The sequence below is a fragment of the Phaethon aethereus genome, assembly GCF_964289735.1.
Source record: "Phaethon aethereus genome assembly, chromosome: 19".
Lineage (NCBI taxonomy): Eukaryota > Metazoa > Chordata > Aves > Phaethontiformes > Phaethontidae > Phaethon > Phaethon aethereus.
Genome location: NC_138595.1, coordinates 8775887 through 8781766, shown reverse-complemented (window position 1 = coordinate 8781766; position 5880 = coordinate 8775887).

The window sequence follows — 5880 nt, the reverse complement described above, 5'->3', positions numbered from 1 at the left end:
TACGCTGTGGAAGTAAAGGGATTCCCAGTCAGTGCTCCTGACAACAGCTCTGCTTACAAGCCCTCTGGATAGGGAAGAGGAAGCCTATACATGTCTTCTGCAATAGACTGAACTAATTAAGGACCTTGTTATGATATATTCTGGTATAAATGACTTTGTATGACTGTAAATGTATTGGGCTGTGATAGACTTCACTAGGAATTCAAGTGGATTGTTGGAACCAAGTGGCAAAAGAATTTAGACCCTCTTCTAGTTGCAGTGGGGTATGAAAGCTAAAATTGTGAAGCTGATGTTTGAATTGACATAAAACAGGTCTGTCTTTGACATGGTGCTTTGCACTGAGCAACTCTATTAAGTCCTGTGGCTTTCAGGCTTCTTAGTAGAGATGGCATTAAGTTTCAGGGTAACCAGGTATCTTTCTCTGCTTTGTCTTAAAGATAAATGTTCCCTTTCTCCAGAGAAGACTTCTTGTGAAGCTAGACTGAGCTGTTGCAACCACTGTTCTTTTCAAGAAACTCTTCAAAGAGGGGGTAGTTCTAAGCATAGCTCAAGAACTGTGGCCTTACAACAGAAAGCTTTACAACATCTGATGCGAAGCAATCAGAATTGCAGATCCACATCTTGATACCTCCTCAGTAAACGTCTCATTAGCTTTAGCATGTTCAAGAGAAGTGTGAGATTGGCTCATACCTGCTAGAGCTGTCAAAGTCTACTTTGTTGCACTTTCATACTTCCATTGCCAGTCCTTCCAATTCGTGAAACTGGTAGGAAAGAACTCAAGTGTGCTGAAAGGCCTAAGCATACCCTAAATGGAGAAACACTAAAACTGGTTAAGTAGTCTGACTCAATACAGCAATAAATGCTGAAGTGCATTATGAATCCCATGAGGGACAGCAGCACTTTCCTTTAGTTTAAGGACCCTGGTTAAGCGCTGCAGGAGGGGCGGTAACCCTACCAGTATAGAATATACTGCACCTCTAGACATTAAACTTGGGTCCAGTTTCAGCAGGATTGCTGGTGAGTGGGAGTGTATTTGGAGGCTTCCTGTTATAACAGTAAGCCTCTGGCCTTGAAGGAAGGATTCTGAACTGGCAGTGCGGTGGCAGACATTTGGATTAAGCTGCAGTATTTTAATCCAGCTTGGCTGTGCTCTCTTAAACATGCTGAATCTGTAAGAATACACCACCACGTTGTCTAGGTAAACTGGAAGGTACTTTGCAGATAGATGAGGTTACGATTTGGTGGGCAAAGGCTTCAGTCAGGAAAAAAACATACTTAAGCAAAACTACATGCCATGTTAAGGCTGTTTTCATCCCAAGAGATGAACCTAGTTTAGACTCAACTCAGCAGTCCTCATCTCTACTCCATGAAGTTTGTTGTGAACACTTAATGGCTTATCTCCAGTGTACAATATGGACAAGTTGGTGCCACACAGCTTTTATGGGAAACTTGCTTGGGGTTTTTCTTAAACTGGTACAAGAAAAGGATGGGAGAGGGTGTAATTGCTGACACTTGCACGATGAATTTCACATCAGGTCTCACTTGATCTGCACTTTGATCTTCCAACATGCATATATTATAACTGGAATCTCACCCTTGTAACACTACAGAAGAATAATAGATAATACAGATTTGTCACACTCTTTAATGTCTGCTGCTGTCGTGTTCCAGCAGAATGCCCTGGGTAACACAATTGGTCTCTAACACAGTTACTAATACAAACAGTGCATCTCTGGCATAATACTTTGTATACTGCCTTTTAGGCTTTTAGGTGAATGAGGTGGAAAATCATGGTTTCTAAAGCATTTAACTGCAAGCTATGTTTTGGTTATGAATGAATCTGAATGAAACAGATGATGGAAAACGCTGTACTTCTAGTCCATTGCTTTCTGATATTTCAGAATATCACTGGCTGCAAGTCTCTAGCAGCAAAAGATAACAATGATGGAGAGAAAGTGCATTTGGTGAAAGAAGTCTTGACTACAGTGTATCCCATGGTAACATGTTGACTTCCTTCCTGGTTTGGAGCTGCAGTGCTGTGGAGTGGTAAGTGTGTGCTCAGAATACAGAAAGGTAATGGTAGAGGAGTGTTCTTCTGAGGCCACAGCCTATGGACTTCCAACTTCATTGGAAAACATGTAATTGCTAAAGCATTTAAACATCACTTTTTCAGTGACTTCTCTGATGGAAGGGGCAAGGGAACAGAGAGCTCAGTTCTAACACAATAAGCAACCTTTTAAATGATGAAAAATGTTGATCTTGTGAAAATTCAGCTTAACTGAATGGCAAGTTTAAGGCTGGCTAGTTGCTCTTTTTAAATGTAGAATATTAATTAAATCAGCCTGAAACTCTGGGAGAGATCTGTGAAATCACATGTAATGCTCCTAGTTTGCTTTTTACAGCCAATAAATACTGTACCAGCTTGCTTTCTCACTGAAGTCTGAAAGGAAAGTTAAGGTTATTGATAAACTAATGTACAGCCTGAAGTGTTCATTAAATTTAAAGCAAGTAAATTCAGAAAATTTGATCATTTTAAAGTGCCTTTGACATAGTTGGCTGGAAGGAAACTCTAAATAGCTTTCTGCCAGAGTTAAAGGGGAAAAAGCTCACAACTTGAACCAAAACCCAAGTTAGTTCTCTTCTAGGTCAACTAAAGGGGTTGACCCCACCAAGCAACTGGTGGGGCTCAGTCCTTTATGCACTCTGCCTAGTAGTGGTCTGAACACTCAGACCTCTCAGTTTTGGGGAGTTTTGCTGGCAATGCTCCACTGCAGGGTATGAATGTGAATGGAGGCACTTGGTAATGTAGTAGTGGTCAACACATTTCTAACTCCATAAACAACGGCTCTTCCTTTTTGTAGCATGCTACAGTTGTGACCAAAAACCCCACCCCTCTTATCCCTGCTGTCTTTAAGTGGTATTGATACTAACTTGAGACTCGTGTCTGACAAGCATTGAACAAAAGGGTGTATGGAAAACAGACTAGCTGCTGTCCCTGGGAAGTGATGCTGTCAAACCAGGCTTCAGATGCTTCAGCAGAGCTGTGTGGAAAGTCTGTGGTGGTTCCTACTGTTGCTTTTTGTTCTGAGACTGGATTCCTGTTGCTTGCAGTCATCCAGCACTCTTACACAAGCACAAAATGTGGTCTGGCTTGGGTTTTAATTTGTGTATCTGAAAAAGGTGTAGTCGCTGTTCCACACCACTAAGTGGAGTGAGAATGTTAGTGTTAAAGGTACTAACGGAGCATAGCAAGTCGGAGCATAGCAAGTCACTGGCTAAAAGCTGATGGATGCCTTAATGACTTCCTGTGCTGGAGACCAATGGCTTGTTCAACTTCTCACCTAGTGCTTAAATTAACATGTAGCAATATGGGAGGCCAAGGCTGGATTTTGTTTTTTTTTTTTTTACATGAGATGTTAATAGGCAAGTCCTCTTTTTCCTGTAACCAGCAAAGTTGGGTACTGCAGTTGGGAACTCGTCTCTAGAAAAATCAAAGCTTGTATGAGTGACAAAGAACTCTGAACCTTTTACTACCCTCTGTGAAATAGAAAAGGAAGTCTTAGAACAATGGCATTTTATCTGCAATGTTTGTCTGGAGTCATTGTAAAAATGTATTTTTCCAATATGCATTACTTTGTTGTGTAACGATTCTTCTTGTAATAAAATGCATAACTAGATAATGCATTGTGAGGTGCAAACCTTGTTAAGAAAGTATCCTCTCCTGCAGCGATAGCTGCCCCTCTGCAAGCTATCCTTCACAAGCCACAAGGAAAACTAGGGTTGTAACACTCACTTGGGCATGACAAGTTCATTCTTTGTCCTGAAATTCTTCCAGGTATTCATCTGAATGTTGTGGAACTGCTATACCTCTTCTTTTGGCTGACAAGGTCTGGTGTTCTAGTTCATACTCTATAGTCCTTCCTACAGGCCAGAGCTGGTTAATGCAGGAAATCGGTTCTCAGCTTGGATGCATTTAAAGGGAGAAGCGGACTTGGGCGTTCAGTTGTATGCTAGTAGGCAGCTTTGCCTCCTGCAAGAGCATGCAACTGCTGCAGCTTTACCTCAGGAAAAGGAAAGCTTCATTGCATGAGCAAAACTGACCAAAACAGCTTGGTGAGACTGTGATGCGTTAGTCTTTCATTAATAAAACTTACTAAAGCGTTGAATGGTGAGCTTTATTAGAGCACTGTCTAGTGTTGACTTGATGCCTGTGTAAATGTCACTATTTTCTTCTCACCCTGTACTACTATGGGCAAATCTAACTGAGCTTTGGAGTTGGAGTAGAAGTAAGATAATCTTGGAGCACTTCAGGTCAGTAAGGGAGGCCCTTGTTTGTTTTAATAGGTGACTTATTCCTAGTGTGAGACAAACTCTAACCCTGCAGTCTTTCCAAGCACTAAACTGAGCAATAAGCTGTGAATTAGTTTTCAACTAACTTTTAACTGAAAGCAACACTATCCCATCTTGCCTTCTTGCAGCTGCTATCATGTGGTGTAGGCCTCCCCTCAAGCATGCAGCAAGATGAAACTTCCTTAGAAGGTACACAGCTGATAGACCTTTTCTAAGACTCCACCTTTTAAAAGACTGCTCTTTTTAGAGTATTTAATGATCTGGAATTTGCTGCAACTTTTAAAGTTATTTTAGAGACACTTGCCAATAGTTCTTGGGGATGGTTTGACTGCTAAATAGAAGTTCTTGTTAAAGAAGAGGGTGTCCAAAAGCAAATGACATGCTGGCACTTGCAATGCCTGCTAAGTTGTTGAGACAATGAAGTGCTGCTTTGCAGCTTGTTCCTGCAGATTTTACACAGCCTTATCTGTAGGGTTGTTACGTGAAGTGAGCAGCCTGTTCCCATCCCAAGGGTGGCACAAGCCCGTGGCCCAGTTCCATGTCTAAATGCGTGACTGATGCTGTATGATGGCTCCGCTGCCCTTCATCTACGCATCCAGCCTCCCCTGACCAACGAGAGCTGGCACAGCTGCCTGAAAAAAAATCTTCCAGATTATTGTGGAAGAGAAGCAACAGAAGCAGGTGAAAACAACCCAAACAAAACCAACAGTCACAAACCCTCAAATATTTATTACAATAAGCATATGTATGTTTAAATGGCTGTGTGGCTCCCACCCATGGCAGCTGCAGCCTCATCTAACATCACAGGTGGAAAGCACTGTAATGTGTCCTGCTGCCACTGAAATGAAGTGATTACTCTTGCTTTGCAGCAATGCTGCCAGGTCTCCTGTATTCTTACTAGTTATAAAGTCATTACTTGGATTTGTGGGACTTTCTTTAGAGGTGGTAGTAGCTCAAAACTAGGAAGTTCATAAATGCCTTATAAATAGGTGCTGCCTTAAAGAACTGAACACATCTCAGCATGGATCTGTGCCACAGCTGGACTCTGTAAGCTGGACTCTAATTGGGGTGTCTCTCTTAAGGCTGCAGCTACACCAGAACGTAGCAAACCAGCAACTGCTTCCCTGCAGCCTGGGGCTTACAGCACCTAGGCCCTACGCAGGCATTCCCTTGTCCTTTTTGGCCCTGTACAGAAATGGTGATAACTTCCCTGGCTCTTCTGGGAGTCACTCGTATTACCAAATGTCGCCTGCTGGGATAAAATACGTATGGATTTTAAGGGAGTTGGGCCTTGCGAGGATACCTCCTGCCTCAGGTTATAGTCTGACGGACACGTACCAGACGCGAGTAGCTCATATACCAGAATGGAAATAGCCAGGTTATAGCAGTGATGGTGATGTTGTCATGTAGCTTTTGTTATTGCCTGTTTATAAACCACCAATTCCTGATCTGAGTAGTTTGAAAGCAGTGAATCAGAGGACCAGGATGGTGGGGTTAATATAAAACAACGATCCTCACAGGTAGCGTCCA